This window comes from Accipiter gentilis, chromosome 10 (assembly GCF_929443795.1).
Source record: "Accipiter gentilis chromosome 10, bAccGen1.1, whole genome shotgun sequence".
Lineage (NCBI taxonomy): Eukaryota > Metazoa > Chordata > Aves > Accipitriformes > Accipitridae > Astur > Astur gentilis.
Window position 1 is genome coordinate 1,596,215 of NC_064889.1, and position 22,696 is coordinate 1,618,910.

General features: G+C 56.2%; 5 non-coding genes across 5 annotated transcripts; all 5 read right to left on the reverse strand.

The window, feature by feature from the left end:
- Positions 1 to 3,769: 3,769 nt before the first annotated feature.
- TRNAQ-CUG (transfer RNA glutamine (anticodon CUG)) lies at positions 3,770 to 3,841 on the reverse strand. The gene has a single exon. It is a non-coding gene; the product is annotated as a tRNA-Gln (tRNA).
- A 4,238-nt stretch (positions 3,842 to 8,079) lies between these two features.
- On the reverse strand, positions 8,080 to 8,151 carry TRNAG-UCC (transfer RNA glycine (anticodon UCC)). Its single transcript has one exon. It is a non-coding gene; the product is annotated as a tRNA-Gly (tRNA).
- A 3,404-nt stretch (positions 8,152 to 11,555) lies between these two features.
- TRNAM-CAU (transfer RNA methionine (anticodon CAU)) lies at positions 11,556 to 11,627 on the reverse strand. The gene has a single exon. It is a non-coding gene; the product is annotated as a tRNA-Met (tRNA).
- A 1,572-nt stretch (positions 11,628 to 13,199) lies between these two features.
- TRNAS-AGA (transfer RNA serine (anticodon AGA)) lies at positions 13,200 to 13,281 on the reverse strand. Its single transcript has one exon. It is a non-coding gene; the product is annotated as a tRNA-Ser (tRNA).
- Positions 13,282 to 20,948: 7,667 nt separating this feature from the next.
- TRNAQ-CUG (transfer RNA glutamine (anticodon CUG)) lies at positions 20,949 to 21,020 on the reverse strand. Its single transcript has one exon. It is a non-coding gene; the product is annotated as a tRNA-Gln (tRNA).
- Positions 21,021 to 22,696: the final 1,676 nt, after the last annotated feature.

Below are 22,696 nucleotides of genomic sequence, written 5' to 3' on the forward strand. Positions count from 1 at the left end.
GAAGAGCCTCGTCTCACCAGGGATGTGGCAAACCTCAACGTCAAAGGAAGTCCTTTGTGGGCTGGAAGGAAGACCCCTGTGGGCCGGAGTGACAGCCAGGAGGACCTAGCTTACGCTCATCAGGCTCTACCACAGCATGGTTTTGTGATCAAAGAGATGCCCGCTTCCTTCTCTGAAAGAGACCCACGCCCAAATTCACCTGTTTTGCTTAGCAAGGTCATCCCAGAAGCCTCAATGGCCTGCTTTTGAGGAGAGGCTCAGGGCAGGGAGTCAAAAGCTCACAACCCTTTTTCCTGGGTGAGGGATGGGCTGGCCCATTCCATGCATTTCAAACTACAAAGGGACATCGGATCAGTCTCCCAGAGCACCTGGGAGTCATCATGATGTGGAGGAGTTGGGAAAAACCCTGAACTCCAGGCAAACATGAGTCACCCTGCGGTGGACTTCAGTGGACACATTGCCCCGTACTGAGGCGTACCAGGGATACCAGAGCTTATAGTCCCAAAGTGCCGCTTTCGTCATGGGATTTTCCACACATTTTAGCATCCTTCCTGAATCCACTGGTGCTTCTATGCAACCTCCTGCATTTGCTGTCTTCCAAGGCAGTGCCTTTTGGTGGTTGCTCAAGGGCTCATGTGACTCCCAGGTGCTCTGGGAGACTGATCCGATGTCCCTTTGTAGTTTGAAATGCATGGAATGGGTCCCCCATCCCTGACCCAGGAGAAAGAGCCACGATCTTTTGGCTCACTGCCCTCAGCCTCTGCTCAAAAGCAGGCCATCTAGGCCTTTGGCATCTGGGATGACCTTGCTGAGCAAAACGGGTTAATTTAGCTGTGGAAGGACACAGTCACTTAAAATCTCTGCACAGCTAGCCTGAGACCTCGGAGCAAATAGGTTTTAGCAGAGCTGGACACAAATTAATTATATTGATGTTAGGCGATACGCAGTGAGAGGAAAACATTTTGAGTGAAAGAGGCAAGGGCTTAATCACCAGAGAGGCCTTGGCAAGCTGCAATTACTAAGTGTGGAGAGGCTTCATGAGCAAGGAATGTTTGTGGGTCCCCCAGGGCTCTGGGACACAGCATAAAAGCCTGCGCTGCTCCAGGCTCTGCATCCTCCTGTCTTGCCTCCCTTTCCTCGAGGAGCAAGGTAAGCCTGAGTCCCCTCCATCTCTCTCTGTGAGCTGAACTGCTGTCTTGGTGGCTACTGAGGCTGATACTTGGGCTGCCTCAGCTTTGCCCTGCCATACAACTGTTGAAGGGCTGCAATCTCTTTGCCTTTTGGGGGAGGTGGCTGGGGAGACCTGGGCTCATTCAAGCTGAAGGGGATCCATGGGGCTCAGCTGCAGGGGGATCTGCCCACCAGAACGTGCACCTGCAGGAGGCCGTCTCTAACCAAATGGCCAAGTGCATCCAGTGCCATCTTCAAAGCCACAATGGAGATGGGGTATGATCAGTCTTTCCACAGGCGCTTTAAAGCCACTGCGCTGGGGCCTATTCCAAAAGTGGGTGAGCCTTTCTGTGCCGTGCAACTCGGAGGGCACAATGGGGGCCGTGGCAAACGTAGGCGTACCGGGAGTTTTGAAACCACAGAGTCTCCACGGAGAGAGCTGAGGAAAAGACAGACAGACTGCTATTGAGGTTCATGCTCCCTGCCTGCTCTGTGTTTCAGCTTTGCCTCCCTCGCCGAGAGATGTCTTGCTTGAGACCCTGTCTCCCAACGCCCTGCGGCGCCTCCGGCCCAACCCCACTTGCAAGCAGCTGCAGTGAGCCCTGTGTCGCCCGCTGCGCTGACTCGACGGTGGCCATCCAGGCCTCTCCGGTGGTGGTGACCCTGCCGGGCCCCATCCTCACCTCTTTCCCTCAGAGCACAGCCGTGGGATCCTCGCTGTCAGCTGCTGTTGGGAGCTCCCTCAGCGCCGGGGGGGTTCCCATCTCTTCTGGGGGCTCCCTTGGTCTGGGGGGGTCAGGGCTGTGTCTGCCTCCCACCCGCTGCGGTCTGAACTGCTGAAGCCAGCAGATCATCCCCTTTGGAGCACCAAGGAAGACAGGGATCCTGCAGCAGCAGGAGCGTAGCCACGGCTTGCAGGTGGGCTGAGTGTCCTCATCCCACCGGGCAGAAGGCACCTGTGCCTGCTGCTCCTCGCTGCACTGCAGGCCTCGCCGTGTCTCCTGTGGCTCTGCTTTGCTCTGAGCTCCTCAGGAAAGGGCTCGTTCTCTTCTGCTTTGCTGAACCTCCTGCTGACGCAGGGAGTGTGCCGGAGTTAGGGCCTGCTCTTGGTGGGCTGGCATTGCCACCGGCTCAATCGGAATGGGGAAAGGCAAGCGCTTTGCCTGGAGCTTGTTCTTGGGAAATGGGCCATTCTCTGTGCCTCCCTGAACCCTGCAGACGTGTTTCTCGGTCTCTGTTCCATGCCACTGCATTTCCTCCTTCTCATTAAAGACTTTGTGCAGCACCGCTGGAGTCTCGTGGTGGTTTGTTCTCCTCCCCGCTCCGTTCGCCAACATAGCTGCAAGGATGTCGTGGGATAAGCCCAGCTGGCAACTAAGCACCACACGGCTGCTTGCTGTCCAATGAATATATAAAGCATGTGACGCACAGTGCAATTGCTCACCGCACAGAACCTGATGCTCAGCCCATTTCTGAGCTGTGATCCCTTCACCCCCCCACCGCCAGCTCCCCCAGTTATATACTGAGCATGACATCATACGGTATCGAATACCCCCTTGGCTAGTTCGGGTCAGCTGTCCTGGCTGGGCCCCCTCCAGCTCCTTGTGAAAGTAAACTCTATCCCAGCCGACCCCAGGATAAAGGCAGAGGGAGAACCTGCTCTTTCCCACGACCGTGAGTCTGTCCCCATGCACGGGGCACTGCCAGTTGTGGGTGGAGCTCCCTGAACTGATACCAGAGCACCAAAAATAAACAAGCAGGCAAGAGAAAGACAGAAAAGCCTCAGAGAAATGGATGGCACCAGAAGCAATGGACAGGGGTGGGAATACAAGTACTGCCACACACAGTGGTAATGAAAGACGGGAAACGGTTGCCCAGGGAGTGTTGTAGCGTCTCCATCTTTGGAGGTGTCCCACATCCAAGCAGACAAGGCCCTGAATAGCCTCCTCCACTTGAGGCTGCTTTGAGCCAGGCTTGGAGTGCAGGCTCTCCACCTCAGGTGTTGTGTGATTCTCTGAGCCACTGCTGGACACCCTCATCCAGGAGCAGCCATCAAGACCAAGGGAGCAGAGAGGGGGCGAGGTCCAGCGCTCAGGAAAGCTGCAGACGGCTGGTGGGCACAGGGCAGCAGAAGGGGCACTGGTGTCAGTCCCAGGGCTGGGAGCACAGGAAAGGACGGAAGATGAGAGTGCATTAAACCATTGCCCTGACAGCAAGGCAAGGCTGCTAATCATAGAATCATTTATGTTTGAAGAGACCTTCAAGATCATCGAGTCCAACCATCATCCATGCCCACTAAATCGTGTTATGGAGTACCCCGACCGACCGCTCGCCTTTTGAATACCTCCAGGGATGGTGACTCAACCACTTCCCTGGCCAGCCTATTCCAATGTGTGACAACCCTCTCAGTAGTGAATTTTTTCCTAATAGCTAACCTAAATCTCCCTTGCCTCAACTTGAGGCCCTTTCCTCTCATCCTATCTCCAGCCACCTGACAGAAGAGAGCAGCACCCACCTCACTACAACCCCCCTTCAGGTAGCCGTAGAGAGCTAAATGTGCAAGCATGCGGAGGAAAGCCCTGAGGGAGCCAAAAGCTCAAGGTCCCACTGAGATTTGAACTCAGATCGCTGGATTCAGAGTCCAGAGTGCTCACCATTACACCATGGGACCTCCTGGACAGGTGTGGTCTTTCCCCTGTGGCCACCCTTGCCGAGCCACGTGCTCCTGGCTGAGCCTGGCAGTCTCTCCATCTCCCTGGGCATCAGCAAGTGCAGCCTTCTTCAGGGCCACCAGGCCACCCTCTGCTCACAGGATCTTTCAAGGGAGTGGCAGAGCACTTTGTGCAAGCCTGGCACGCCCTCTCTTACAAGACCCAGGCTGGTAACCTGGGAGAATCTTGCCTTTTCCTCGTTAGACTAGTTTATGAATTTTCCAGCTGAAGCTCTTCAACGTTGCACCTTGCAGACTACATTCGTGGCTCAGCGATCTGTGGCTCGATGCTTGCACTTGCGGTCTCTGCTGCTGCCTCCCTTCACCCCCATGTTGGACAGCCTCCCAGTCTGCCTCTGTAAGTTATTGCCTGTCCTGTTCTCACCTTGTACCTCATACTAAGCAGCCGCTAACCACATATCCTTACTCTTGGTTGCGGTCCTAGCCAAGCTCCTGACCTTGCCGAAGGGGGCGACCAAGAGAGAGGGCAGGGGATGTGGTTCAACAGAGGGAAGAGCTGGCAGGAGGACCCAAGGCAGCTTGTTATGGGTTGCACAAGCTGGACTGCCTTCCTCTGCTGGGACAGTCCTGGCTGACTTCAGAGCCTGGTCCTCTTTTGCAGGACACGCTGTCCCCTTCTGCCCCAAAGCGGCCCTTCCCGCAGTGAGAATGAGGTTTTTCTCTCCTGAGGCTGCTCCAGACTGGTCCAGACTTCGGTGAATTCTACTATTAGCTCAAGGCAGCTCTCCCACATGCCCTGGGTCCACCTGGCCAAGGGTCCACGCACACAGTGGGGAGAAGCTGCACTGGAGCTATCCTCCTTGTGGCAGGGTTTGAGCCTGTGTGTTGAGAGCAGGGCCCTTCCTCCCAGCAGTCAGACGGGAGGACACACATGCGGAGACACTCTGCTGGATCTCACACTTAGCCCGGGACACTGAGGACGCAACCGCCTGGTACCTTTGGACTGCCCAAAGCACTGGGCTGGCAGCTGGTGCTTCTGAACCCACAGGACAGACCAGGCTGCCGTGCCCAAGCCCAAGATTTCAAATGGAGAGTTACATTCAGAGAGGGCGTGAGAAACACCTAGTCACTGGAGAAGGGTTGAATTTCCACAGAGTCACAAATCTGAAAGCATGTCCCAGAGAAGCAGCATCGCTGAGGGCTTTCCTCATCCATCCCTGGGATCTGCAGGACCGAGCAGGGTGGGAGGAGTGTCTGGGAGCAGCAAGAGCAGGGCCCAGTCTCTGAAGGTCTTGCAAAGAGGTGGACAGCCCCTTCCCATGCAGAAGCTGTGCCGCTGCAGGAGGAGGGATGTCCCTTCTGGGGCTGAGACAGCGTTTCTCCAAGCAATGGAGGGTCTTCCTGGGGCTCTGCTAGTCTCACCCAGCACGTGGGGAGAAAGGGTTCTGGGCCAGTGGGTTGTGTGTGCCAGTGCCCACAAGGCAGCTTCCTTGCTTGGGGTATTTTGTCCTTGGTTTCCTTCCTGGCAGCACTGCCTGCTGGGGCTGCCCGTGCTCCCCAGACTGTTTGCTTCCTCAAGGTCACGGCAAATGTTCCGTCCACTGCAGCCTCCGATGCTGCTCCTCCCTGCGGGACACTGCGGGGAGGACACTTTGTGCCCCCCTTACAGGCTTCAATGGGCAGCCAGAGATCTCCCAGAGCTCCCCAGCTCCTGGGAGCTGCAGCTCAGGCCAGGCTGGCTCACGCAGGAGGCCAAGCCACTCCTGTGTCCTGCACTCCCAAGAAATTTCTGGCTAAGGGCAGGCCTTGGCAAGCCAGAGAGCTACCTTAATATAGCAGAAGCCCCCTCACCCTCTATTCTCCAGGATGAACAATCCCAGCTCCTTCAGCATGAACCCCGACATGCTCCGGCATGCTCTGATACCACCCTGTGCATGTCCCCTCTTCCTCTTCCTCCTCCTGTGTGCACAGGAGGACCTCTTCTGTGGCTCATACTTCCTGACTGGGGTCCTTCTGAAAAATGCCACCAGTGCTCGTGCAACCTGTGGTGGGATTGTGTGAAGATGCCTCTGTCCTGTCAGCAGTGTTGGAGAGAGCCTGCCATGCCCGCATCGGCCTCTTACTGGTGGGCCTTTACTCCCACCTGTCCCTCTTCCCACTGGTGCTGTCCCTGTTTGCTGGTGAGGAACTGCCAGCTCAGGGAAACTTTCTGGGTGTTGAAATCCTGCTGGTCAATGCCACATCATGGATTGCCACCTACAGAGTGTGCCACTGGGCCTGAAAGAGGGAAGGATGCATCGCAGGGGCTCTCCAGCTTTGGGAGCAGAGGGCAGAGGAGCTCCCTGATGACAAAGGAGAGGGAAAAGTTGCCCCATCTCCAAAACGGGGGGAGAAGGACTATCTGGGGAACCAAGGAATGGCGATGATAAACTGGAGCATGTTCCACAGAGGATCGCTAGGATAGTCAGGGCAGGGGGCTCTGGCCTTGTGAGGATAGGCTGAGGACCCAAGGCTTGCTCAGCTGGGAGAAGAAAATGCTTAGCAGGGATCTAATAGGAGCCTCCTGGTGCCTACCAGGAGGCTACTGCGATGGCTGGAGGATGAGCGCCATCGTCAGAAGTTGAGCAGGCGGTTTGTGACTGGCTACACAAACACAGATGATCACCCGGAGGGTGCCTAAGCGTGGGAACAGGGGTCCAGAGAGGCTGTGAAACGTCTGTCCTGAAGGTATTTTATGACCCAAAAGGACAAAGCACTGATCAGCTGGTGGGAGCCTGCCTGAAGCAGGAGGATGCACTCTCCCTGAAATTCCTTCCAACCAGAAGGGTTGTTGAAGGGTAAAGCAGAAGCAGGGAGAGAGTATTTTGTGGGTGAATGTTTGAAGAATGCCCAAAGCTCCACATTGCAGGGGAGAGGAGAGGCATGCAGAATGTCACGTTTGTAGGGGAGAGTGGAAAAGTGGAGTTCCCCAGGGGCTCTCCTCCTTCCATGATTCTGTTCTAGGCCTACCCACCTGCTACTGGTGGGCAGCATAGGTACGCCCATTTCTCCTTCTACAGGAGCTGGGACTGCAGCAAGACCTGGTCAGCAGGCTGAGCAGAGCCCCCAGAGGGGCAAGAATCCTCCACTGAAGAGAGAGGCCAAGAGAGAGAAACCATGAAGGGGGGCAGCCAGAGAGAAGAGCCTGTCAGGAGTGGGACTCGAAGCCATGCCTCCCAGGGAGGCTGCAACCTGAACGCAACACGCCTTAGACCACTCGGCCATCCTGACCCGCTGCTGCTGCTGCTGCTGCTGGTCCGCACCCTGCAGCTGCCAGAGCCAGCCCACCTCAGCCAGCCTCCTCCTGGCACTGCTGCAGGGGGAGATGTATCCTGGGAGCACCCTTGCCTTGCTCCCACCAAGGGCTGCGGACTGGTGATCGCAGCTCCTACACGCGCTTCGTACCGCATGGAACCGGACTACCCAGCACAGGGGCAGCACACTTCCGACACATCTCCCAAAGCCCAAGGCACTCCTTCAGGGGAGCAACCAAAGGAACCGTCAGTGAATTACGGCTCTACGCACGCCAGTGTCCTGTCAAGGGCTTCGGGCACACGTCTGCCTTTCCCGTGACTTCCTCCATTCCCTCCAGAGCCCCAGGGGATGGCAAGCCAAGCACCTGGCCTGCAGCGCTGCCTCATGGATGGTTCCTGGGGCAGCAAGGGTGCTTCCTTCTTCCCTGCTCAGGGCTGGGCATGCTGGGCAAGGAGGGCTGTGCCACACCGACACCTGGGGGAATGCTGTGTCGGTCTCAAGGGGTCAGCGTGTGGGAAAGGGTCTGGAGAGTCAAGGCAAAAGGACAGGAGATGCGCCAAGTGCCGAGCAATGAGCGGGCTCCCCTTCCTGCGGGGAAGAGGCTGACTTACTGCCCGTGATGTAGAGGAAGGAGGGAGGGCACAGCTCTCTGGGAATTGTTGCTTCATGGAAGGAGGTAGACTGTAAGGCATCTCAGGAGGTCACTAGTCCAAATGCCTGCCTAAAGCAGGGCTAGCCCGAAAGCTAGAGCAGGTAGCACAGTGCCTGAGCCCCACTGAAACTTGAGTGTGACACCCAGGCATGGAGAATCCCAAGGTTCTCTGGGCACCTGCTGCAGTGCTTCAACACTGCCTGAAATCTCAGAATGGTATAAAGCAGCCCCTGCAGCCTGCTGTTGCTAAATGGGGAAGGCACGATGCAGCCAGGCAGAAGAAAAGCTGGTCTGCGTTGGCCAGGAATCGAACCCGGGTCAACTGCTTGGAAGGCAGCTATGCTCACCACTATACCACCAACGCTCCTGGATGCTCTGCTGCCTACTGCTCCTCCAGCCCAGAGCCTGGCCTCCCTCCTGCTCCTCCACGTCCCACTCTTGCCTGCCTCCTGCTCTGCCAGGTCACCAACTGCCCTCTTGCCTGCTCCCCCGCTTCACAGACTCTCCCGCCTCCTCCTTCCAGCCCCCTGCACACATACACACGACCTCAACCTGCTGGCACGTGGGTGTCCTTCTCTGCCTCTGAGCTGTTGGCTACGGAAACTCCAGCTCCTGGATGCTGGTAATGGTCACGCTCCCCATCTGCGTTCATATGTGGGCCAGCTGCGCACGTACTATGCAGGTGCAGGTGCGTTTGCGTGTACGTACCTGTGGTGGTTTAAGCACAGACAAACGCCCACCCAGCTGCTCACTGCTTTCCCCACCCGCAGGGCGATGCAGAGCACTGAAAACACAATGAGAAATCTCATGGCTCAAGATAAACACACGGACACGGCTTAGCCAAAACTCTTGTGGGAAAATCAGGCTTGACTTGGGCAAAATCAATTCTTGGCCACTTAAAACGGATGCAAGTAGTGAGAAACAAAAACACAAACACAAAACATCGCCTTTCCTCTCCCCTGTGCCGGGACAACTTCAGTGCTTCACACCAAACTCCTTTACCTGTCCAAGCAGGATGTGTCTCTGCTCTTACCCACTCTGTTTTTTCCTCCCACCTCTCTCTGCCTGTCGTTTTCTGCCCTTTCTGGAATATGTTTTCACAGAGGGGCCACCAATGTTGACGGCGGCTCAGCTGTCTTGTGCGGTGGGTCCACTGTGGAGCTGGAACTGGCTGTGTCTGACACAGGGCAGCCCCTTATCTCTTCCCACAGAGGCCATTCTGCAGCACCCCCTGACCCCTCCACTACCAAAACCTTGCCATGGCTAGCCAATACAGTGCCCATGGGGAATACCAGAGGGCATAACGCTGAGGTAGCGTGGTCGGAGGCTGCCGCAGTTGGAGTCACGACCACGCTGTCCTGGGCTAACATGTGGTTGCATGATGTACCCTTTGGTTGAATTAAAAAGGCACAGCAACCAGCCTGGGTTTCTTCCTAGGCAATGGATATGTCCATAGCTTGTAGACGTGTGCAGTAGTAGCTCAGCAATCAGTAAGCAATTTGTGTTGCAGGACTCTGCGCATTACCTGTTCCTGGGTTAAAATCTGCCTTGTGCTGCCACTGGTTTTGGTGATGGATGATTGCTTTGGTGAATGCCCATGCCGGCAGTGATGAATGATGAAGTACACGTGACCAGGACGTACCTTCCCCTACATACACGGGGGGCACCATTTTCTTTCAGCTGCCATTTTCTTATTAAATAGCACCATAACCACCATGTTTTCCTACTGCTCTGTGATTGGCTGACAGCCATTTCTGGACCCCGTCGTACCCACCTGCTCTCAGGCAGACCTGTGATTGGCTGCCAGGACCAGCCAACCCTACCTGTGTACCCAGAAGCACGTCAGGCAAGGAAGCCCCCACTCGCTAAACAAAGGGAAGAGGCAACTTCTGACAGCGTCATTCCCCGTGGGTTCTCCTATTGCTTTGTGATTGCCGGACGGCCGTTTTTGACACTGTCATGCCCGCATGTTCTCAGATCTCCCTCTCAGGGACTGTCCGCTTCCTTTGGACCAAGAAGTGTTTGGATATGAAAAGATATACCGTGCAGTGGTATCCACTCTGGAATGAAGACGAGCACTTAGCACAAGCGATATTCCTGTGGATGGCCCATTGCCTGCAGAGCCAGAGGCAGACTCACAGTCAACATGCAAGCGATCTTCTGGCTTCTGGCCAGTCAGGTACTCAGGTAACAGGGAGCTCACCTGCAGATACCCGTGCTATCTTCCTGCTGCCAGGAAGCACGTGAAGCACTCAGCCAAGAAAGACCCATAGAAGAGGCCACTCTCCATTATCTTTGAAAGGTCGCGACAACTGGGAGAGGCTCCTGAGTCCAGGAAGAAAGTCATTGTCACTCCTGTCTTCCCAAAAGGCACAAAGGAGAATGGGGGCAACGGCAGGCTGGTCCTCCTCACCTCGATCCCTGGGAAGGGGAAGGAGCAACTCATCCTGGAAACCCTTTCCAGACAGGTGAAGAACAAGAATGCCATTGGTCTTGTTTTCATTGCATTCTTCTCCTAGCTCATTTCTGTCAGACTGTGCTTTTCTGGTTTTGGGGGGGTTATGGGGTGTTTTTGTGTGTGTGTGAGAGAGAGAGAGAGAGAGAGGGGTATTTGCTAGGAAATCTCAAGCTGCACTAGCCAGTGGGGAGAGTGGATTGGCATCAGGGGCTGCCCAGGGTTGGAGCGGGACACTGGACAAACCAGGCCTGGGCTCCAGGCACGGATTCTGCACAGACCTGTGGTACAGTCTAGGGTTCAGAGCACCTGCTGATGTGCACGTGGGAGTGAGGGGGTGGGTGTCCAGCACTGAATTCCAGTCCTGAGAAGCCAGAAGAGAGGGAAAGTCTCAGGCTATGTGTGTGTTTTGTCTTGTAGTGAGCAAGAGAAGACAAAGAAAACACCGCCATGCCTCCCAATTTTTCCAGGCTCAGCTGCACTCCTTCACTGCAGACTACTCCAGCATGGGTTCTCCACATGCTGCGCTTCTGAACAGGAAAATCTCTTTCAGTGTGGGCTCTTCCACAGGCTTCAGGCCCATCAGGAAAGGTCTTCACTGGCGTGCCTTCTCCGCAGGTTGCAATTCCTTCAGGAATATCCACCTGCTCCAGCCAGCATGGGTGCCCCGGGTGCCACAAGCTTTGCAGATGGCTCAGTGTTGTGGAGGCCCCTGGAACCAGCTGTGTGTGTGGTGCAGGGCAGCCCCTTAGCTCTTCCCCACAGAGGCCACCCTGCAGCAGCCCCTCTCCCCACCACTGCCAACACCTAGCCACGTATGGCCAATACAGTGCCCACTGGGAATACCTACTCAGCCCTGCTCCTGGCTGGAGCTGCGAGTGAGCACGGCAGCAAACTGACTAGGATGGAGAAACCCCCCAGATGGTCAAGCTGATTGCAGTGGTGTCTGCCAAAGTAGCAGCAGCCTTGTCCTCCTCCTCCCCACCTGCAGATTCCTGGAGGTCCCTGCTTGCGGCTGGGAAGTTGGGATTGAGCTGCCGGATGGGAAGGGAGAAATGCCTGTGTCCACAGGCCACCCACTTCCTTGTGGGGGGAGCTCTGCCTGCTGCTCCACAGCCACCCGTCTGCCTTGCCGAGGGGCACTATGGGAGTGCTGGCACCTAAGAAGGCAAAGGAGAAAGAAGGTGGCAGTGGCAGAGAGAAGGGGCTGACGGAACAGGAGGGCCATGGGTGCCCAGAGAGCTAGAGCAGTGCAGGTTAAAAGTTGCTGGGAGGGGCAGCAGCTGTCAGGAGGAGGGAATAAAAGGGCCAATTAGCAGAGGATGGTTTCGATCCATCGACCTCTGGGTTATGGGCCCAGCACGCTTCCGCTGCGCCACTCTGCTCCCCCCAGCACCTCTGACGGCACCTCCCACGGCCCTGCTTGATGCTCCCTGGCACTGCCAGCCCTCATGCCTCCTTCCCTTCCTCTGTCCTGTGCCCTCACGCGGGCCAGAAAATGGGCTCTCTGCAAAGTTCACCTCCTTTGGGCCTGGGGTGGGTAGCTCAAGGGCCTTGCCTTGCCCTTCTCCCCACATCTCCTGCCCATAACCCTGCATGGGGACTTTCTTCTTGGCCACCCAAGCTGGCTCTGCAGGCACTGGAGGAAACCCCGGAGCGAGGGGGCAGCCTTGTTGCTTTGCAGGGCAGAGGGCAGCTGCTCTCCAGCGAGCTCAGGAGGGCTGCCACCCTGCCCAGAAGTCCAGCTCCCAGGGGGCTGTGGGACTGTGCCCGGTGTCAACGTCCGTTCTTTGCCGGCCGAGGACGGAGACAAGGACGCTTAGCATCACCAAGCGTAGAATTACCACAAGGGAACTAATACTCCTAATTTGGCTGTGCACATAGTGGAGCCCCAGCCTAATGCATGGAGGACCCCGAGACAGAGGAAAGCAGGGTTGGTATATGTTTACAATACAGTTGTGTCAACCAATCAAATTACTCATGTTAAGGGGTGGGCTAATCAGTTACTATTGCTCCCAAGATCAGTATGTGCTTCTCCCGGGCAGGTGGTGTGGACAGATGCTCTGTGGGGTGTTAATCTTCATTCTTCTAAACCAATGTCCCGTGCAGGTGGAGGGGCTTTATACTAGATTCAGGTTGATTGCTGTTCTGGCCGTGGCTGTATACCCGGGGTTTTTTTGAAAGACAAATCTCCCATTGGTTTATCATCTGCATGGGGTGTTGTCAGCCAGTGAGAACCAGTCTAGGTTGGGTCGTCAGGTGACGTTGACGCTCAGGTAAAAGCCCTTAGTCCTAGGCAGTGTTCGTTCTTCTAAGCAAGTTGTCGAGCAGTTGGTGCCTTGCCTTTCACACCAGCGGTGAGGGCCTTGCCCTGCCGGTGCTGTGCTGTGCTGTGCTCTCCCATTCTGTAGCTCATAGTTGGCACTGGCCCCTTCCCTTCCCCCCACCCCCACCCCTTGCCTGCTGCTCCACACCAGTCTGCCTTTGTAAGACCTAAAGTGAGGGGCACTTTGTGAGTGCTGGCAAGATCTCAGATCCAGGAGGTGCCTCCCCTTCATCTTTAGCAATGAGGGCCATGCTGTGCAGGCTGTCTTTGGAGGTGAGCTGCTGTAGGTTCAGGCCTAGGGAGGACAGACAGCTGGTAGGGTTGTTCTGCATGAGGTCTGAGGTGAGATCAGGCTCTTAAGTTCTGTTCAAGAGCCAACAACGGTGGACCTCTTGTCATGGCTGGTACTCGGCACTGGTCCATTCTCTTCCCCAACCTGCCTACCTTGTCAATGGGAGCAGGATTTCCCTTTCATCCAGGAATTTCTGAGGTGGTGGGGGGAAGGCACAGACAAGTGCTGTAGGCAAAGGGCTTTCACTGAGTCCCTGTGCGCCAGGCACAGTGTGGAGCTGAGTCCCACTGCTGGCTGCAGCGTGGTCAATTGCAGGGAGCCCAAAAGGGAACTGCGCCCCGTAGTTGGCAGGATTCGAACCTGCGCGGGGAAACCCCAATGGATTTCTAGTCCATCGCCTTCACCACTCGGCCACAACTACCTGCTCCAGCCCTCTCTGCCCTGCTGATCACGTGCCCTGTGCAATGACACCCGGCTCCCTGGGAGTTTCAGGGCTAGGCTCCACTCGAAGATTTGCAGTTGGGACCTGCACTGAGCATGACGGGCACCTGCTGCCAGCCTTGCAGAGGCCTTGAGAGGCGTAACCCCAGGGGCTACAGCTGAAGCTCCCAGCGCCTTGTCCTCAGCCGGGCATCTGGGATATCCTGCCACCGGAGGGGGGGATGGTTTCACCCCCCAGCTGGTGTCTCTGCTGCTTCCAGGGAAGAAGAGAAGGCAGCTGGGTGGAGACAACCAGGGTGAGGCGAGATATTAGACCCCACTTTGCCTCTCAGATTTATCTGAGGGGGCCTCCAAGCCTGCTGTGAGCACTACGGCGGGGACACTGCTGCAGGGCAGATGGTGATCTCCTGGCAGCACTTCCAGCCTCTTGGGGACGTAGGGCAGCGTCTGCCCTTGAACACAGACCATGACCGCCGTGCAGGTTGTTGGTGTGTAGGGGCAATGGTTTGCGAGAGTGGCAGAGATCCATGGAAAAGGCAAGGTAGAGACTGGCTGAGCAAAAGTGTGGAGGGGCAAAGGGAGAATAAATGGGGGGTGTGGGTGACTTAGAGGGAGACTGGGGAGAGCTTGATTTGGTGGAATAGGTATGTGCAGAGCTTTTTTCCACCACTGCAAGCCTTGTCCAGTTCCTGAGCAAGGACCAAAATATCAAACGATCCACAAAAGCGGTAATTTACACCACTAGACGCAAGTGGCTCCCCTTCTGTCTTGGCTCTGGAGCAGGAAAATGGCGTTAAGGAGGCAGTGTGGAGGTGGTGCACCTGGCAGTGTCTGACTGCATGCAGAGCAAGGGAGGGAGGTGGTTGCAGTTGAGAGGCTGAGCATGAGGAGTGGCTTGAGGAAGTGTGGGGGGGGAGGGGGGCTGGAGGGAGGAGGCCGGCCAGTCTGTGAAGTGGAACAGCAGGAGGCTGGCCAGGCTCTGATCTGGAGGAGCAGGAGGCAGCACTGCCCACAGGTGCATTGCTGGAATATTAGTGAGCACAGCTGCTTTCCAAGCCGTTGACCCAGCTTTGATTCCTGGCCAAGAGACAGATGTCTCTTCAGGCTGGCTCCAGGGTGGGTGCCTTACATCTTCTGCAGGCAGGCTCTTCTGCTCAGAAAATGCCCAGCTTTCCCCTGGGGTTTCAAGCCAGTCCCCTTGCCTCCTTGCAGCCTTGAGACCGCCTGAGGCCAGTGCTTTCTGCCTGTTGGGAGGGCTCCAGGCTGGGCTCCTCACTGCAGTGCTGGTACAGGAGCCAGGAGGGAGGCTTTTTTTGGCCTGGCACAGAACTGCACCTGCTGCTGCTGCTGGTGGTTGCACCTGTCAAGACAAGCATGCTGCCATGGCAGGGTACAGATGAAGATCAATAATGCCTAGGTGGTGGTCAAGGGACAGGCTGTGCTTCATGAGGCCAGCAAGGCAATTGGGCTGTGTGGTGGCAGGAGGCCTGCTCCTTACATAATGGCTCAGAGGCCTGTCTGTCAGATCTGAAGTCACCCTGGAGAGGCTGACCTAACCTGTCCAGGCTCTGGCATTGCAGAGGCATCCTGAAGTTTACTGGAACTGGATGTAACGATGTTCCTGGTAAGTAAGAACTGAGACACTCTCATTTCTCTTGCAGCTTACAGCCTGTGGGCCAAGGGCACCACAAGGAGCCTCTCACAGCTAGACTCTCTACCTAAAGCTTCTCAAGTCTCTGATTCCAGGGCTGCTTAAAGCAAAAAGCATGGTTTTGCTGTGCTGACAGTCAAAACGCAGTCTGGACAGTGGGCTTGTATGCGGGGTGCGTGTTAGCACAATATATACAGACTCCCGCCCTGCCAATAGCAGTTCGACAAGTAGGTGGAGTTACGAAGAGGGGGTTCGTGATTGTGCATGCTCAGTTCCCTAGTGAAATGCCCAGCCTAACCCCATCTTGCAGTCACACTGCCTACGTCCAGCCATGAAAAGAAGGGCTTTTCTGCTTTCCACTCCATACCTATCCCCTGGAGTTTCTTTCCACAACACCAATGAAAGAGAGAAGTGCCATGACTGTTTTTCGTATGATTTTGTGAACAACAATTGAGAGGACTGAAAAGTTAATTCAAAAGGTCTCTATTAACTTTCACAATGAACAATTTGGCAACTGGCCCCACAGGGCCGTGATCACCAGGTTACAGACTCATGCTCAATGACTCTGAGGCTTTTTGGTGCTCTGCTCTAAGTTCAGGGAGCTCCACCCACAACTGCTGGTAGAGATTGGGACAGAAGCCAGTGCTCCTCCTTGCAGAGCGCGTAGCCAACGGAGGGAGGAGGAGAACAAACCGCCACAAGACTCCAGCTGTGCTGCACAAAGTCTTTAATGAGAAGGAGGAAATGCAGTGGCATGGAACAGAGACCGAGAAACACGTCTGCAGGGTTCAGGGAGGCACAGAGAATGGCCCATTTCCCAAGAACAAGCTCCAGGCAAAGCGCTTGCCTTTCCCCATTCCGATTGAGCCGGTGGCAATGCCAGCCCACCAAGAGCAGGCCCTAACTCCGGCACACTCCCTGCGTCAGCAGGAGGTTCAGCAAAGCAGAAGAGAACGAGCCCTTTCCTGAGGAGCTCAGAGCAAAGCAGAGCCACAGGAGACACGGCGAGGCCTGCAGTGCAGCGAGGAGCAGCAGGCACAGGTGCCTTCTGCCCGGTGGGATGAGGACACTCAACCCACCTGCAAGCCGTGGCTACGCTCCTGCTGCTGCAGGATCCCTGTCTTCCTTGGTGCTCCAAAGGGGATGATCTGCTGGCTTCAGCAGTTCAGACCGCAGCGGGTGGGAGGCAGACACAGCCCTGACCCCCCCAGACCAAGGGAGCCCCCAGAAGAGATGGGAACCCCCCCGGCGCTGAGGGAGCTCCCAACAGCAGCTGACAGCGAGGATCCCACGGCTGTGCTCTGAGGGAAAGAGGTGAGGATGGGGCCCGGCAGGGTCACCACCACCGGGGAGGCTTCGATGAACACCGTCGAGTCAGCGCAGCGGGCGACACAGGGCTCACTGCAGCTGCTTGCAAGTGGGGTTGGGCCGGAGGCGCCGCAGGGCGTTGGGAGACAGGGTCTCAAGCAAGACATCTCTCGGCGAGGGAGGCAAAGCTGAAACACAGAGCAGGCAGGGAGCATGAACCTCAATAGCAGTCTGTCTGTCTTTTCCTCAGCTCTCTCCGTGGAGACTCTGTGGTTTCAAAACTCCCGGTACGCCTACGTTTGCCACGGCCCCCATTGTGCCCTCCGAGTTGCACGGCACAGAAAGGCTCACCCACTTTTGGAATAGGCCCCAGCGCAGTGGCTTTAAAGCGCCTGTGGAAAGACTGATCATACCCCATCTCCATTGTGGCTTTGAAGATGGCACTGGATGCACTTGGCCATTTGGTTAGAGACGGCCTCCTGCAGGTGCACGTTCTGGTGGGCAGACCCCCCTGCAGCTGAGCCCAATGGATCCCCTTCTGCTTGAAAGAGCCCTCCTCCTCCCAGCTCTCCCCAGCCACCTCCCCCAAAAGGCAAAGAGATTGCAGCCCTTCAACAGTTGTATGGCAGGGCAAAGCTGAGGCAGCCCAAGTATCAGCCTCAGTAGCCACCAAGACAGCAGTTCAGCTCACAGAGAGAGATGGAGGGGACTCAGGCTTACCTTGCTCCTCGAGGAAAGGGAGGCAAGAGAGGAGGATGCAGAGCCTGGAGCAGCGCAGGCTTTTATGCTGTGTCCCAGAGCCCTGGCGGGGGGGCCACAAACATTCCTTGCTCATGAAGCATCTCAACACCTAGTAGACACACACGAGACCGTGAGTAAATTTAAGCAGAACATCAAGACTGCACAATCCCATATGGGAGAAGAGCCTCGTCTCACCAGGGATGTGGCAAACCTCAACGTCAAAGGAAGTCCTTTGTGGGCTGGAAGGAAGACCCCTGTGGGCCGGAGTGACAGCCAGGAGGACCTAGCTTACGCTCATCAGGCTCTACCACAGCATGGTTTTGTGATCAAAGAGATGCCCGCTTCCTTCTCTGAAAGAGACCCACGCCCAAATTCACCTGTTTTGCTTAGCAAGGTCATCCCAGAAGCCTCAATGGCCTGCTTTTGAGGAGAGGCTCAGGGCAGGGAGTCAAAAGCTCACAACCCTTTTTCCTGGGTGAGGGATGGGCTGGCCCATTCCATGCATTTCAAACTACAAAGGGACATTGGATCAGTCTCCCAGAGCACCTGGGAGTCATCATGATGTGGAGGAGTTGGGAAAAACCCTGAACTCCAGGCAAACATGAGTCACCCTGCGGTGGACTTCAGTGGACACATTGCCCCGTACTGAGGCGTACCAGGGATACCAGAGCTTATAGTCCCAAAGTGCCGCTTTCGTCATGGGATTTTCCACACATTTTAGCATCCTTCCTGAATCCACTGGTGCTTCTATGCAACCTCCTGCATTTGCTGTCTTCCAAGGCAGTGCCTTTTGGTGGTTGCTCAAGGGCTCATGTGACTCCCAGGTGCTCTGGGAGACTGATCCGATGTCCCTTTGTAGTTTGAAATGCATGGAATGGGTCCCCCATCCCTGACCCAGGAGAAAGAGCCACGATCTTTTGGCTCACTGCCCTCAGCCTCTGCTCAAAAGCAGGCCATCTAGGCCTTTGGCATCTGGGATGACCTTGCTGAGCAAAACGGGTTAATTTAGCTGTGGAAGGACACAGTCACTTAAAATCTCTGCACAGCTAGCCTGAGACCTCGGAGCAAATAGGTTTTAGCAGAGCTGGACACAAATTAATTATATTGATGTTAGGCGATACGCAGTGAGAGGAAAACATTTTGAGTGAAAGAGGCAAGGGCTTAATCACCAGAGAGGCCTTGGCAAGCTGCAATTACTAAGTGTGGAGAGGCTTCATGAGCAAGGAATGTTTGTGGGTCCCCCAGGGCTCTGGGACACAGCATAAAAGCCTGCGCTGCTCCAGGCTCTGCATCCTCCTGTCTTGCCTCCCTTTCCTCGAGGAGCAAGGTAAGCCTGAGTCCCCTCCATCTCTCTCTGTGAGCTGAACTGCTGTCTTGGTGGCTACTGAGGCTGATACTTGGGCTGCCTCAGCTTTGCCCTGCCATACAACTGTTGAAGGGCTGCAATCTCTTTGCCTTTTGGGGGAGGTGGCTGGGGAGACCTGGGCTCATTCAAGCTGAAGGGGATCCATGGGGCTCAGCTGCAGGGGGATCTGCCCACCAGAACGTGCACCTGCAGGAGGCCGTCTCTAACCAAATGGCCAAGTGCATCCAGTGCCATCTTCAAAGCCACAATGGAGATGGGGTATGATCAGTCTTTCCACAGGCGCTTTAAAGCCACTGCGCTGGGGCCTATTCCAAAAGTGGGTGAGCCTTTCTGTGCCGTGCAACTCGGAGGGCACAATGGGGGCCGTGGCAAACGTAGGCGTACCGGGAGTTTTGAAACCACAGAGTCTCCACGGAGAGAGCTGAGGAAAAGACAGACAGACTGCTATTGAGGTTCATGCTCCCTGCCTGCTCTGTGTTTCAGCTTTGCCTCCCTCGCCGAGAGATGTCTTGCTTGAGACCCTGTCTCCCAACGCCCTGCGGCGCCTCCGGCCCAACCCCACTTGCAAGCAGCTGCAGTGAGCCCTGTGTCGCCCGCTGCGCTGATTCGACGGTGGCCATCCAGGCCTCTCCGGTGGTGGTGACCCTGCCGGGCCCCATCCTCACCTCTTTCCCTCAGAGCACAGCCGTGGGATCCTCGCTGTCAGCTGCTGTTGGGAGCTCCCTCAGCGCCGGGGGGGTTCCCATCTCTTCTGGGGGCTCCCTTGGTCTGGGGGGGTCAGGGCTGTGTCTGCCTCCCACCCGCTGCGGTCTGAACTGCTGAAGCCAGCAGATCATCCCCTTTGGAGCACCAAGGAAGACAGGGATCCTGCAGCAGCAGGAGCGTAGCCACGGCTTGCAGGTGGGCTGAGTGTCCTCATCCCACCGGGCAGAAGGCACCTGTGCCTGCTGCTCCTCGCTGCACTGCAGGCCTCGCCGTGTCTCCTGTGGCTCTGCTTTGCTCTGAGCTCCTCAGGAAAGGGCTCGTTCTCTTCTGCTTTGCTGAACCTCCTGCTGACGCAGGGAGTGTGCCGGAGTTAGGGCCTGCTCTTGGTGGGCTGGCATTGCCACCGGCTCAATCGGAATGGGGAAAGGCAAGCGCTTTGCCTGGAGCTTGTTCTTGGGAAATGGGCCATTCTCTGTGCCTCCCTGAACCCTGCAGACGTGTTTCTTGGTCTCTGTTCCGTGCCACTGCATCTCCTCCTTCTCATTAAAGACTCTGTGCAGCACCGCTGGAGTCTCGTGGTGGTTTGTTCTCCTCCCCGCTCCGTTCGCCAACATAGCTGCAAGGATGTCGTGGGATAAGCCCAGCTGGCAACTAAGCACCACACGGCTGCTTGCTGTCCAATGAATATATAAAGCATGTGACGCACAGTGCAATTGCTCACCGCACAGAACCTGATGCTCAGCCCATTTCTGAGCTGTGATCCCTTCACCCCCCCACCGCCAGCTCCCCCAGTTATATACTGAGCATGACATCATACGGTATCGAATACCCCCTTGGCTAGTTCGGGTCAGCTGTCCTGGCTGGGCCCCCTCCAGCTCCTTGTGAAAGTAAACTCTATCCCAGCCGACCCCAGGATAAAGGCAGAGGGAGAACCTGCTCTTTCCCACGACCGTGAGTCTGTCCCCATGCACGGGGCACTGCCAGTTGTGGGTGGAGCTCCCTGAACTGATACCAGAGCACCAAAAATAAACAAGCAGGCAAGAGAAAGACAGAAAAGCCTCAGAGAAATGGATGGCACCAGAAGCAATGGACAGGGGTGGGAATACAAGTACTGCCACACACAGTGGTAATGAAAGACGGGAAACGGTTGCCCAGGGAGTGTTGTAGCGTCTCCATCTTTGGAGGTGTCCCACATCCAAGCAGACAAGGCCCTGAATAGCCTCCTCCACTTGAGGCTGCTTTGAGCCAGGCTTGGAGTGCAGGCTCTCCACCTCAGGTGTTGTGTGATTCTCTGAGCCACTGCTGGACACCCTCATCCAGGAGCAGCCATCAAGACCAAGGGAGCAGAGAGGGGGCGAGGTCCAGCGCTCAGGAAAGCTGCAGACGGCTGGTGGGCACAGGGCAGCAGAAGGGGCACTGGTGTCAGTCCCAGGGCTGGGAGCACAGGAAAGGACGGAAGATGAGAGTGCATTAAACCATTGCCCTGACAGCAAGGCAAGGCTGCTAATCATAGAATCATTTATGTTTGAAGAGACCTTCAAGATCATCGAGTCCAACCATCATCCATGCCCACTAAATCGTGTTATGGAGTACCCCGACCGACCGCTCGCCTTTTGAATACCTCCAGGGATGGTGACTCAACCACTTCCCTGGCCAGCCTATTCCAATGTGTGACAACCCTCTCAGTAGTGAATTTTTTCCTAATAGCTAACCTAAATCTCCCTTGCCTCAACTTGAGGCCCTTTCCTCTCATCCTATCTCCAGCCACCTGACAGAAGAGAGCAGCACCCACCTCACTACAACCCCCCTTCAGGTAGCCGTAGAGAGCTAAATGTGCAAGCATGCGGAGGAAAGCCCTGAGGGAGCCAAAAGCTCAAGGTCCCACTGAGATTTGAACTCAGATCGCTGGATTCAGAGTCCAGAGTGCTCACCATTACACCATGGGACCTCCTGGACAGGTGTGGTCTTTCCCCTGTGGCCACCCTTGCCGAGCCACGTGCTCCTGGCTGAGCCTGGCAGTCTCTCCATCTCCCTGGGCATCAGCAAGTGCAGCCTTCTTCAGGGCCACCAGGCCACCCTCTGCTCACAGGATCTTTCAAGGGAGTGGCAGAGCACTTTGTGCAAGCCTGGCACGCCCTCTCTTACAAGACCCAGGCTGGTAACCTGGGAGAATCTTGCTTTTTCCTCGTTAGACTAGTTTATGAATTTTCCAGCTGAAGCTCTTCAACGTTGCACCTTGCAGACTACATTCGTGGCTCAGCGATCTGTGGCTCGATGCTTGCACTTGCGGTCTCTGCTGCTGCCTCCCTTCACCCCCATGTTGGACAGCCTCCCAGTCTGCCTCTGTAAGTTATTGCCTGTCCTGTTCTCACCTTGTACCTCATACTAAGCAGCCGCTAACCACATATCCTTACTCTTGGTTGCGGTCCTAGCCAAGCTCCTGACCTTGCCGAAGGGGGCGACCAAGAGAGAGGGCAGGGGATGTGGTTCAACAGAGGGAAGAGCTGGCAGGAGGACCCAAGGCAGCTTGTTATGGGTTGCACAAGCTGGACTGCCTTCCTCTGCTGGGACAGTCCTGGCTGACTTCAGAGCCTGGTCCTCTTTTGCAGGACACGCTGTCCCCTTCTGCCCCAAAGCGGCCCTTCCCGCAGTGAGAATGAGGTTTTTCTCTCCTGAGGCTGCTCCAGACTGGTCCAGACTTCGGTGAATTCTACTATTAGCTCAAGGCAGCTCTCCCACATGCCCTGGGTCCACCTGGCCAAGGGTCCACGCACACAGTGGGGAGAAGCTGCACTGGAGCTATCCTCCTTGTGGCAGGGTTTGAGCCTGTGTGTTGAGAGCAGGGCCCTTCCTCCCAGCAGTCAGACGGGAGGACACACATGCGGAGACACTCTGCTGGATCTCACACTTAGCCCGGGACACTGAGGACGCAACCGCCTGGTACCTTTGGACTGCCCAAAGCACTGGGCTGGCAGCTGGTGCTTCTGAACCCACAGGACAGACCAGGCTGCCGTGCCCAAGCCCAAGATTTCAAATGGAGAGTTACATTCAGAGAGGGCGTGAGAAACACCTAGTCACTGGAGAAGGGTTGAATTTCCACAGAGTCACAAATCTGAAAGCATGTCCCAGAGAAGCAGCATCGCTGAGGGCTTTCCTCATCCATCCCTGGGATCTGCAGGACCGAGCAGGGTGGGAGGAGTGTCTGGGAGCAGCAAGAGCAGGGCCCAGTCTCTGAAGGTCTTGCAAAGAGGTGGACAGCCCCTTCCCATGCAGAAGCTGTGCCGCTGCAGGAGGAGGGATGTCCCTTCTGGGGCTGAGACAGCGTTTCTCCAAGCAATGGAGGGTCTTCCTGGGGCTCTGCTAGTCTCACCCAGCACTTGGGGAGAAAGGGTTCTGGGCCAGTGGGTTGTGTGTGCCAGTGCCCACAAGGCAGCTTCCTTGCTTGGGGTATTTTGTCCTTGGTTTCCTTCCTGGCAGCACTGCCTGCTGGGGCTGCCCGTGCTCCCCAGACTGTTTGCTTCCTCAAGGTCACGGCAAATGTTCCGTCCACTGCAGCCTCCGATGCTGCTCCTCCCTGCGGGACACTGCGGGGAGGACACTTTGTGCCCCCCTTACAGGCTTCAA